Below are 13,225 nucleotides of genomic sequence, written 5' to 3'. Positions count from 1 at the left end.
CACCGAACTTCACTAATTCCCACTATATCTAACTTTAACCTATCCATTTTCCTTTTTAAATTTTCTAACCTACCTGCCCAATTAAGGGATCTGACATTCCACGGTCCGATCCGTAGAACGCCTGATAACGACATCCTCTTGAGTAGTCCCCGCCCGGAGATCCGAATGGGGGACTATTTTACCTCCGGAATATTTTACCCGAGAGGACGCCATCATCATTTAGTCATACAGTAAAGCTGCATGCCCTCGGGAAAAATTACGGCCGTAGTTTCCCGCTGCTTTCAGCCTTTCGCAGTACCAGCACAGCAAGGCCGTTTGAGTTATTGTTACAAGGCCAGATCGGTCAATCATCCAGACTGTTGCCCTTGCAACTACTGAAAAGGCTGCTGCCCCTCTTCAGGAACCACACGTTTGTCTGGCCTCTCAACAGATACCCCTCCGTTGTGGTTGTACCTACGGTACGGCTATCTGTATCGCTGAGGCACGCAAGCCTCCCCACCAACGGCAAGGTCTATGGTTCATGGGAGGGCTTTATATTGTGATCCAGAAATGGGAAGGTTGAAGCGACATCGTTCTGGATTATGGTGTGATGGTTGCTTGCTTGTGTTGGTTTTGCGTAGTGTTGCTCAGTGGAACATCGGATTTATTTACACTAAATACGATATGCTATCTAACAGGATTCGTCACACAGATGAAATCAAGGGAAGTATCCTAATCGACTGGCCAACGGCCTTGTCGCAGTGGTAACACCGGTTCCCGTCAGATCACAGAAGTTAAGCACTGTCGGGCTGGGCTAGCACTTGGATGGGTGACCATCCGTACTGCCGAGCTCTGTTGGCAAGCGGGGTGCACTCAGCCCTTGTGAGGCAATTCTGAGGAGCTACTCGATTGAGAAGTAGCGACTCCGGTCTCGGAAACTGACATACGGCCGGGAGGTCGGTGTGCTGACCACATGCCCCTCCATATCCGGATCCCGTGACGTCTGTGGGCCAAGGATGACACGGCTGCCAGTCGATACCTTTGGGCCTTCATGGCCTGCTCCGGAGGAGTTTAGTTGTATTATATACAATGTAGTTGTCTTCAACACGGGATGTATCAGTTCTTTGTTCGGGTTCATAGTTTTCTTAGAGAGCATTCAGTCATTCAGACCTATAAGCTCCTTGTCTCATTGCTTTCCCACTCATTAAATAATATAGCACAGGCGTTAGTATGCATGTAGGGTGACTTTTCATGCTTTTTGCACATTTATAGTCATGTAAAGTCACAAAGTACGTTGAAGAGCACTTTTATGTGAAACATAAGATTTTGTATTCATTTACTAAACAATATATGTCAATGACTACAGTAATTTGTGATTCTTACGAACTTATTTTTCACTCCAGTGATTTTTATTCCACTCTTTACGTTCCTTCACCTCAGAAGTACATTCTTGAACACACTGCGTTACGCTTTCACGGTATTTCAAGCACAGAGAGTGAATGAGTTGCGTTCTGCAGTGACGGCACTTCCTTGTTTATCATTTCTTTCACAGGCAACCAGGTAAGTTCATGTTCCAGCAGCACTTCAAGGCACGCAGCTGCAGCGGCAGAAACTTTGATGTCTCACTATTACAGAAGTTCACATCTTTTCAAATTATTATGTATTGTAACATGTAGAGTACAAACACATCAAATTGCACGAATTACATCTGTAAGATATAATTCGTAGAGACAGAGAGCGATTAGCTAGATGGAATCTGTTGTAAGGATTTTGAACTTATAAGCAGGAAGGATTGACACGATGTTTCAGAATACAACGGCCTTTCGGGTCAACGCGATAGCCCACCCAAAACTTTCGAGAACCTCTGCGAAGAATGCCTACCAAATTTGAAGAACGGAAGTTCTTGCAAAACTGCCTAAATCCGTACGTGCAGTACAAAGTCCAGTCTGAGTATCTGTGAGGAAATTAGATGATTTGAGTTAAACGCATCTCGAGCCTTGATTTCTGTTGATCCTTTGCACATTTATAATGGAAAATTCATTACACAGTCAAAATGAAGATTTAAGATAGGGCTGCATTCATTTCCTAATAAGCTAAACGCATTTCGGATGTCGATTTTGTGTTACATTCAGAATAAAGGCAAATACCCAATCTCGATAGACAACGGCATTTTTACGTGTGTTACCAGAGATTCCGTGACAGCAGTGGTACTCTACAACTAAATGTTCCCGAAAACAGTCTGTTATATGTAGTCTTAATTGCGGTTATTATAACCTACATTTGTTTCAAACACATGTGATGGTACGTCAAATTATGCTTCGGTTTGGTTAGCGGGAATCAGTAAATTCTTCAAATTGAATCGTAAGCTTAACATGTGAACTACCAACAAGTCCAAAGACGTAAAAGGTTACAAAGAAACTTGGAAGCTGCCTGTTCGAATGGAGTTCCATTCTCTTGCATCGATATTTTTGAAAATCGAGTTTATCCTTGTGATTTTTCTCCAGTTCATACTATGTTCAGCTTCGATTAGTCGAGGCCGCCTCTTTCAGCAAACTTTTTTTTTTTTTGTCTCCGAAATATGGTGGAGCTTTGGAGTGCTGCTTTTGCCTTCAGCCAATAGGAAACACTATCGGAGTCGAGACACAAGCGATATATTTCGATGTTCTGCAGTTAGAGTGCTGTAATTTTGGAGATAGTTGATGGGATTTTTATAAATACTTTTCGTGGCGGCTAATAGACGACGTCTAAATTAACTTCAGCGTTGCGTTCTATATATTCTCTCACTTATCTTAGCATAATTCCACGTAAGGAACTTGCGTTGACTTAAAACGTAAAATATTATCCCTGCAAGTGGTGACTTCAAAATGGCTCTGAGCACTATGGGACTTAACATCTATGGTCATCAGTCCCCTAGAACTTAGAACTACTTAAACCTAACTAACCTAAGGACAGCACACAACACCCAGCCATCACGAGGCAGAGAAAATCCCTGACCCCGCCGGGAATCGAACCCGGGAACCCGGGCGTGGGAAGCGAGAGCGCTACCGCACGACCACGAGATGCGGGCACAAGTGGTGACACAAAGGCTCATAGACTGCCCGTTTTTCATGGGAAAGAAGTGTGTTGTGGATTCCACTAATATCTTTTCAATCCTTTGTGTGTTCTACATTGAAACTTATCATCCTCTCCTGCGTTATAAGTGGTTTATTACCTGGAAGGAACTCGTATCTTGAGTCAGTGTAATTTCGTTACCTTTTTTGAGAGTCTTACTTCATATTATTTTCGTTGAGAACCCGCATGGTCTGCACTGTCTTGAGATCAATACAAAAATTATTCATATATTTCTGCGAAATATTTTGCTCAACTTAAGTCATTTCCTTTCTCTTGTTGTTGTTGCTGTTGCCGTTATTGTTGCTGATGTTGTCTTCCGTCGGAAGATGCTTGATGCAGCTTCCCAATCTATTCTATAGTGGGCAAGCCTTGTCATCTCCGAATAACTGCTGCAACCTACATCGTCCTGAATCTGCTTACTTTTTTCATCTCTTCAAGTTGTAGACCCCACACTTCCCTCTAGCATTAAACTGCTGATTCCTTGATGTTTCAGAATGTATTCTATCAGCCGATCCCTTATTTTAGTCAGGTTTCCCCACAAATTTTCCTTCTCCCTTATCCTGTTCAGCACCTTCTCACTAGATACATAATCTATCAATCCAATCCTCAGCGTTCATCTGTAGCACTAAATATCAGAAGCCTCTATTCTCTCCATGTCTAAACTGCGTATGTCCAAGTTTCACCTCCATACAAGGCTGCATTTCTGATAAATAGGTTCCGAAAAGGCTTTATAACACTTTATATTCATGTAAGTTGGTGCGGGTCGGTTTCCGCTATGGCTCACGAGCGGCTTCGTCTGTACACGATGTCATTATTTCCTCGCCGCAGCCGAGATAGCTGTTTTTCTCAGTACCATCGGGAATTCAGCACCAGTCCAAACTAGTATGGCGCTCAGTGATGTCCCGTAATTATATCATTAGTGATTAATCTTACAACATCCATTGCACTTGGTATTTCCAAGATATGTGCCTTACGGAACGTTCCGAGACCGTATTGGTTTAATGGCTTAATGTAATGCAGTCAAATTACCCTGAAGATATGATTCATTACCGCGAAACAGCTTGTACCTTGATGTCACAATAAATGAGGAGATACAAGTGGACTCTACAGTTTTTAGAATATTTTATCACAGTCTCTTTTAAGTTCTTTTCACTAATGTATATTCCGTGTTAACAAACTTCTCTTCTTCAGAAACGCTCTCCCTGTCCCCATTCTACATTTTATATCCTCTCTACTTGGACATCATCATTTATTTTTCTGTCAAACAGCAAAACCCAGTTAATACCTTTAGTGTCACGCTTCCTAATCTAGTTCCTCACCATCGGCTGATTTGCTTCCATTATATTCCATTACCTTTTCTTTGCTTTTGTTGATTCTTGTCTTACATCCTCCTTTCAAGACACTGTCCATTTTATTCAAGTGCTGTGCCAAATCCTTTGCTGCCTAACCCTTGTTTTTTTTAGCAACAAATTGTAGGTAACAGAGTTTTCAGCACCACATAGATGCACGAGATAGGCATTTTTACAAAAAGTTTACTAAGACTTTGGTTTACATGCCTTGTTTATGCCTCTTAAGCGTTTTCACTCTACATCTTCTAAGGTACCACACCAAATATTTTTACGAATCAGTGCAAAATAAAATAAAAATGTAGGAAGTACATGCTAATATGGTCACTGCCTCTGCAACAGCATCCAGTTTTGTTATTCTATATTCCAGACATACTTTCTAGGCATCTTGATGCCCTAGTATCTGAAGTAGTACACTGCGATGGCAGCAGACCGTTTTCAATTGGATTTTTGTATTAGGTCAAATATAACAAAACAGAAACAAATTGAAACACTGTAAATTAGTTAATTCAAAAACGTCACAAGGGCATAGAATGTGGGCTGATAGCTTCGCATACAAAATGATTGAGCTGTCAGTATCCTCTGTAGTATTATCAGTGACATATGGAAGTAACTGTTCTTGAGGCAAACACATCGGTCACTTTACCCGACGAATAGCGTGGCCTCTGTTCCCAGTCCCATGCCCTTTCGGTTTTAGAACCTCACAGACGAAGCTATCAAACGTCAAGAAACAACAAAGAACTACATTTCTAGGCCAAAAGATGATGTTTAAACATCGATATGTTTAAAAAGGTATTACTATACGAATGAAACAGATAAAATGAGAAACATAAAAACCTCACCTTACATCAGACGATCTAAAATCAGATAAGTTTTTACTAAAGAAAAACGGAGTAAGCTTTCTCTGTCAAACTCACTGACAACAAAATGTTCAAAGGTGTTTGAATTCCTGTGAGACCAAACTGCTAAGGTTATCGTTCCCTAGACTTACACACTACTTGAACTAACTTACGCTGAAGACAACACACACATCCATGCCCGATGGAGGTCTCGAACCTCCGGTGGGAGTGGCCTCCCGATTCGTGACATGGCGCCTCTAACCACGCGGCTACACCGCGCGGCCCATTGATAAGAATAATAGTGTCTATTAGAAATAGCTTTACCGCTTCTAGGGAGACAGCAGCAGTGTTCAGGGCGAAAAAAAGGTAGCGGCTACTTTTCGCACCCTGGCTGGCTTACCTCACCTTCCCTCACATACACTATGTGATCAAAAGTATCCGGACACCTGGCTGAAAATGACTTAGAAGTTCGTGGCGCCCTCCATCGCTAATGCTGGAATTCAGTATGGTGTTGGCCCACCATTACCCTTGATGACAGCTTCCGCTCTCGCAGGCATACGTTCAATCAGGTGCTGGAAGGTTTCTTGGGGATTGGCAGACCATTGTCCACGAAGTGCTGATCTGAGGAGAGGTATCGATGTTGGTCGGAGAGGGCTGGCACGAAGTCGGCGTTCCAAAACACCCCAGAGATGTTCTGTATGAATCTGGTCACGACTCTGTGCAGGCCAGCCGTTTAGAGGAATGTTATTGTCGTGTAACCACTCCGCCACAGGCCGGGCGTTAAGAACAGGGCCCGGTCGTATTAAAAGATGCAATCGCCATTCCCGATTTGCTCTTCAAAAGTGGGAGGCAAGAAGGTGCTTAAAACATCAATGTAGGCCTGAGCTGTTATAGTGCCACGCAAAACAACAAGGGTTGCAAGCTCCCTCCATGAAAAACACGACCACACGATAACACTACCGCTTCCGAATTTTACTGTTGGCACTAGACACGCTGGCAGATGACGTTCACTGGGAATTCGCCATACCCAAACCCTGTCATTGGATCGCCACGACCCGGAGTGGCCGTGCGGCACTAGGCGCTACAGTCTAGAGCCGAGCGCTACGGTCGCAGGTTCGAATCCTGCCTCGGGCATGGGTGTGTGTGATGTCCTTCGGTTAGGTTTAATTAGTTCTAAGTTCTAGGCAACTGATGACCTCAGAAGTTAAGTCGCATAGTGCTCAGAGCCATTTGAACCATTTTCTTTTATCGCCACATTGTGTACCGTGATTCGTCACTCCACACAACGTTTTTCTACTGTTCAATCATCCAATGTGTCCACTTAAGTCGCATAGTGCTCAGAGCCATTTGAACCATTTTCTTTTATCGCCACATTGTGTACCGTGATTCGTCACTCCACACAACGTTTTTCTACTGTTCAATCATACAATGTGTCCACTTCACTAACACATCGGAAATAGTGGACCAATGGATGTTTAGGAGTGTGGAAATGTTGCATACAGACGTATGACACAAGTGAAACCCAATCACATAACCACGTTCAAAGTCCGTGAGTTGCACGGAGCGCCCCATTATGCTCTATGCTCTCTGATATGAAGTACACGGCAGTACGTGGCAGCACACTGCACCTATTATGTTTTTGGGGGTGTCCGTATACGATTGATCACACAGTGTATATATGCCTATACCACTTCTGATATTACTTCTAAATTTAGATCTCATAATCCTTCCGTTCTGGGCTGGCCTTGGTGAAACGTGAGCTGCAGTACTGCCCGTGGTACACTGTTTCTTTTGAACGTTCTGTTTTCTAAACGAAGCCCAGTGGTCACGTACGACACTGTTGCATTCCAGTCACGCGTTCCAGGTAGATTGCCAAATTCTTACTTTTATGTTATGCCTATAAACGATAATTACTCACTGAAGTGCCAAAGAAACTGGTGTAGGTAGGCGTATTCAAATACGGATATACGTTAACAGGCAGAATATTGTGCTGCGGTCTATAACTCTTATACAAGACCACAAGTGTATGATGGGTTACTGCTGCTGCAATGGCAGATAATCAAGATTTAAGTCCGTTTCAACGTGGTGTTTCAGTCAGCGCACGAGTGATGGGACACAGCATCTCCAAGGTAGCAATAAAGTGGGGATTTTCCCGCACGACCATTTCACAAGTGTACCGATAACATCAGGAATCCTGTAACACATCAAATATCCGACATTGCTTTGGCCGCAAAAAGATCCTGCAAGAATGGGACCAACGATGACTAAAGAGAATCATTCAGCGTGACAAAAAGGCAACCCTTCCGCATATTGTTGCAGATTTCAATGCTGAGCCATCAACAAGTATCAGCGTGCGAACCATTCAACGAAATATCATCCATATGGGCTTTCGCTGCCGAAGGCCCACGCGTGTATCCTTGATGACTGCACAACACAAAGTTTTACGCATCGCCTTCGCCCGTCAACTCCGAAAGTCTTGGGCAATTCCAGCGGGACAACGCGACACCCGATAGGTCCAAAATTACTACAGAGTGGCTCCAAGAACAATCTTCTGAGCTTAAAGACTTCTGCCGCTCACCAAACTCCCCTTATATGAAAATTATTGAGCATATCTGGGATGCCTGGCAACGTGCTATTCAGGAGAGATCTCCAATCCCTCGTACTCTTACGGGTTTACAGCCAGCCTTGCAGGATTCATGGTGTCAGTTCCCTCCAGCATTACTTCAGACATCACTCGAGCCCATGCCGCGTCAGGTTACAGAACTTCTCTGTGCTGGCGGGGTCCCTATACGTTATTAGTCCGATGTGTCAGTTTCTTTGGCTCTTCAGTGTACATCATAAGTACGAGGTGCATTCAAGTTCTAAGGCCTCCCATTTTTTTTCTCCGGACTGGAAAGAGATAGAAACATGCGCATTGTTTTAAAATGAGGCCGCGTTCATTGTTAATACGTCCCAGAGATGGCAGCACCGTACGGCAGATGGAATTTTACCGCCAGTGGCGAGAATGAGAACTATTTTAAATACTTAAAATGGCGACGTTTTCCTTACTTGAACAGCGTGCAATCATTCGTTTTCTGAATTTGCGTGGTGTGAAACCAATTGAAATTCATCGACAGTTGAAGGAGACATGTGGTGATGGAGTTATGGATGTGTCGAAAGTGCGTTCGTGGGTGCGACAGTTTAATGAAAGCAGAACGTCGTGTGACAACAAACCGAAACAACCTCGGGCTCGCACAAGCCGGTTTGACGACATGATCGAGAAAGTGGAGAGAATTGTTTTGGGGGATCGCCGAATGATTGTTGAACAGATCGCCTCCAGAGTTGGCATTTCTGTGGGTTCTGTGCACACAATCCTGCATGACGACCTGAAAATGCGAAAAGTGTCATCCAGTTGGGTGCCACGAATGCTGACGGACGACCACACGGTTGCCCGTGTGGCATGTTGCCGAGCAATGTTGACGCACAACGACAGCATGAATGGGACTTTCTTTTCGTCGGTTGTGACAACGGATGAGATGTGGATGCAAATTTTCAATCCAGAAACAAAGCGCCAGTCAGCTCAATGCAAGCACACAGATTCACTGCCACCAAAAAAATTTCGGGTAACTGCCAGTGCTGAAAAACTGATGGTGTCCATGTTCTGGGACAGCGAGGGCGTAATCCTTACCCATTGCGTTCCAATGGGCACTACGATAACAGGTGCATCCTACGAAAATGTTTTGAAGAACAAATCCCTTCCTGCACTGCAACAAAAACGTCCGGGAAAGGCTGCGCGTATGCTGTTTCACCAAGACAACGCACCCGCACATCGAGCTAACGTTACGCAACAGTTTCTTCGTGATAACAACTTTGAAGTGATTCCTCATGCTCCCTACTCACCTGACCTGGCTTCTAGTGACTTTTAGCTTTTTCCAACAATGAAAGACACTCTCCGTGGCCGCACATTCACCAGCCGTGCTGCTATTGCCTCAGCGATTTGCCAGTGGTCAAAACAGACTTCTAAAGAAGCCTTCGCCGCTGCCATGGAATCATGGCGTCAGCGTTGTGAAAAATGTGTAGGTCTGCAGGGCGATTACGTCGAGAAGTTACGCCAGTTTCATCGATTTCGGATGAGTAGTTAATTAGAAAAAAAATCGGAGGCCTTAGAACTTGAATGCACCTCGTATACAAAGCTTATTGCATAACAATTAAGTCTGCCTGCAATAGCAGTAATAGCATATCATTCCCATTTATAAACTATAATATAAAATACAAAATAAGATTTGAAACAAGTGTTACACTCATGTGTTCAATATTGACTTATTAGACACCTATAACCGTGTTTAAAGAGGTATGAAGATGTAACTGATGCAATCGAGAAGTTCCTGGCGTTTCAGCTCTTTGTCTTCCCTTCTGCTGCGGATCTTACTAGTTGTGTGTCAAACATGTGGTTAGTAATTTTATTTATTGATACCCTGGAACGAAGATTTTTTAGTTAACAGCCAAGATCCACACTGTAATGATGTAGTGTTTGTGCAGAATGCGACGATGACACCATATCCCTCATTGGCATAATAATTTTGTGTAATCTCTTTAAATGATTGTGTAAATGAGAAATTCCTTCAAATGTGGCGTCGTTACGTCCACGTAAGTCACCTACAGGTTGTTTCTGGTCTTTTTCTCTTCCAAAAAACTGTCATAAATCTTATCTCTGGTTTGACATATATAAGAAATTATTAATTATTCGATTTAAAATGTGGTTATATGCTTTCACAACGCAGTTATGCAAGAACAATTCGCGGTACGTTATAAAGTGCTACATACTTGCTTCTCTGTATGCGACATAAAATATAAATATACCACAAGATACACAGCGTCAATAGTCCAGTCTCTTTCGGCAGTTACACGTTTCCTCGCATCCATCTCTGACAAAATACTGGAGGTAACCATATCAGATGGAAGCTCCGATTTAGTCGCAGGCTAAAAGGAACGGCTAACGAAGCTGTAAGATACGTGCTCAACACCTACAGAACTTCGAATTAAGTGCGACGCGTTGCAAGATTACTCAAAATGCCATTAGTACGAGGTGCAGAAAATCAGTCGCAGTTTGTATTAAGGGAATTATATTTTCGCCGAGTACTGTTACGACCACTACCATTGCATCACAAAGTTGTTGGGCCTGTTGGTGTAGTGACAGCACGTGTGCCTGAAAAGTGGAAGGCCACGAAATCGAATCCAAGTGCGACCACGAAATTTTCTGTCCCCCTTTAAAATCTCAAGAAAGTTTTGACAGGAACGACACGTGGTTCAGAATCCAAGTTAAACTTCTGTCCCTTTCCCAGGTCGGCTGGGCACTTACAAGCCTCCAGAACCAGAGACTTCAGATTGCCACCAGGCCATTGAGTATTATCATTACTGTTATTATTGCTTATTATTATTACTATTATTACTGTTACCATTAGTGTTATTATTATTATTATTATGAAAATTTTTGTGACTGACCATTTCAGATTCTATTTCTCTCTGATAGGCCAATTAAGTTACTCATTCGTCTGTTAGCTACGTTTTATTCCGGTCTTCTGATCACTTCCGACCAGATCATTATTATTATTGTCGTTTTCACTTTCCTAACTAGTAAACCTACCATATTCCGTAATCGTTCTCTATATCCTTTTCTGTCCGTTGTTTCTTTAGCTTTAATATTTTTCTTTTCTAAATATGTTTTTACTTCGCTGATCTAACTTGTTGTTGACTTCTTATCCTACAAATATTCGAAGTATTTTTGGTTAGTCTACCGCCCTGCATTTGATATAGATGTTCAAAAAATACTAGTCTTATTTTACTCATTCCTTTGATTTGTTTTCCAAGTTTCGATAAATTTCACCTGTTACTTGGCACAATTTCCAGTTTTCATAGTTTCTCGAGAGGCCGATATTTTCCTTATTGACTTCGCCTTTCTAGTATTTCTGATTTATCTAAACTATTTGGTTAATGGTAGAGACTTAGCTCTATACGGACATTTTATCTTCACTACTCTGTTGTAATGTCTTGTTTTTCCTTTTTTGAGAAAGGCCTAAAAAAGGCTTTATTTATACCATAAGCCTTTTGTACTGGCTATTTTTGCGGAGGAAGTAGCAATGCGCTACGGTCGCAGGTTCGAATCCTGCCTCGGGCATGGATGGGTGTGGTGTCCTTAGGTTAGTTAGGTTTAAGTCATTCTAAGTTCTAGGGGACTGATGACCTCAGAAGTTAAGCCCCACAGTGCTCAGAGCCATTTGAACCATTTGAAGTAGCAATGACCTGGAGCGCGTTCATCGACGGACACGTGAACACACCCTAATAGCTTCCACTGCCACATCCTTCGGTCGTTACCGAAGTCGTCAGCTTCTCCGACGAAAACATGCTTGCCTCTCCTTATTGTGCCTGTGCTCCCTGCCGGATGCAGACTTGCGGCTACGGGACGTCTGCATCAACTTGAAGGTAAGATCTCCCCGTTTACTGTACATGCAGTGCTGTCTGTGAAGGCTGTGCTCGCTACTGTATGCTAAATGTATCGAACTACAAAATCACTCCTCACCCAATACAATAATCTGTATTTGCGAGTAATGAGCGGTTCCTGAACCCTAGATTCAACTGTTGGTGACAACTCACACGTTTTAGTTAGGCAGCACATCTGCTGTGAACAGATGGCGGAACCCGTTAATAATAGTGCCGTTAGATCATGCAACACAACTTAATTATCCATTAAAGCTCATAGAGTAATTTCTGTTGAAACTCCCGAGCTGAGATACCGTCGTCGATGTGTCAATCTATTTACTCGTGTGTTGCGAGAGGCATCTCAACTTTTTAGCGAGCGCGCTGGGGTATTGAGTACACCATTCACGTGCGTCTACATCATACTCCGAAAGCAACTTATTTGTGTGTGGTGGAGGGTACTTTTTGTACCACTAACTGAGCCCTCCAACCCCGTTTTTACTCGCGAATAGCGCGTTGGAAGAATGATTGTCGGTAAACCTCTGGTTTTTTTTTTTTTCCATCAGTCTACTGACTGGTTTGATGCGGTCCGCCACGAATTCTTTTCCTGTGCTAACCTCTTCATCTCAGAGTAGCACTTGCAACCTACGTCCTCAATTATTTGCTTGACGTATTCCAATCTCTGTCTTCCTCTACAGTTTTTGCCCTCTACAGCTCCCTCTAGTACCATGGAAGTCATTCCCTCATGTCTTAGCAGATGTCCTATCATCCTGTCCCTTCTCCTTATCAGTGTTTTCCACATATTCCTTTCCTCTCCGATTCTGCGTAGAACCTCCTCATTCCTTACCTTATCAGTCCACCTCTGTATTGACTCTAATTTCCCGAATTTTCTCGTCTTGTTCATTACGCGACACGTATGTGGGGGTAAATACTATGTTGTCCGACTCTTCCTGGAAAGTACTCTCTCGAAATTTCATTAGTAAATCTGAGCGTGCTGTACAACGCCTCTCTTGTAACGTTTGCCAACAGAGTCTGTTGATCATGCCTGTAACGCTCTCCCGCCAGCGAAACGATTCCGTGACGAAACGCACCGCTCTTCTTTGGATCTTCTTTATCTCTTGTATTAGTCCTATCTGGTATGGACGCCAGAGATATGAGTAATACTCAAGAATCGGTCGAACAAGCGCCTTATAAGCCACTTCCATCGTGTATGAGTTGCATTTCCGTGAGATTTACGTATGAATCTGCCTGGCATCTGTTTCCCACTAATTGTTTTACGTGGTCATTCCACTTAAGGTCGAATTGGATAGTTACTCCGCGGTACTGTTTCCAGCGGTTTGTCATCAACAATGTAGCTGTACAGTAATGGATTTCGTTTCCTACGTATGCGCAATATGTTACTTTGATTTAAGTACAGGATTAACTGCCAGTGCCCGCACCATTTACCAATTCTCTGAAGGTCATCCTGCAAATCGTTACTATGTGCTGGCGTTGGTT

The 13,225-nt window shown here is 43.1% G+C and overlaps 1 pseudogene; it reads left to right on the top strand.

Moving 5' to 3' along the window:
* The first annotated feature begins 722 nt into the window (after positions 1–722).
* LOC126110019 (5S ribosomal RNA) lies at positions 723–840 on the top strand (annotated as a pseudogene).
* The last annotated feature ends 12,385 nt before the right edge of the window (positions 841–13,225 follow it).

Source organism: Schistocerca cancellata, chromosome 12 (genome assembly GCF_023864275.1).
Source record: "Schistocerca cancellata isolate TAMUIC-IGC-003103 chromosome 12, iqSchCanc2.1, whole genome shotgun sequence".
NCBI lineage: Eukaryota > Metazoa > Arthropoda > Insecta > Orthoptera > Acrididae > Schistocerca > Schistocerca cancellata.
The sequence above is the reverse complement of the archived record's forward strand: the minus strand, read 5'-3'. Positions and strand labels throughout refer to the sequence as shown.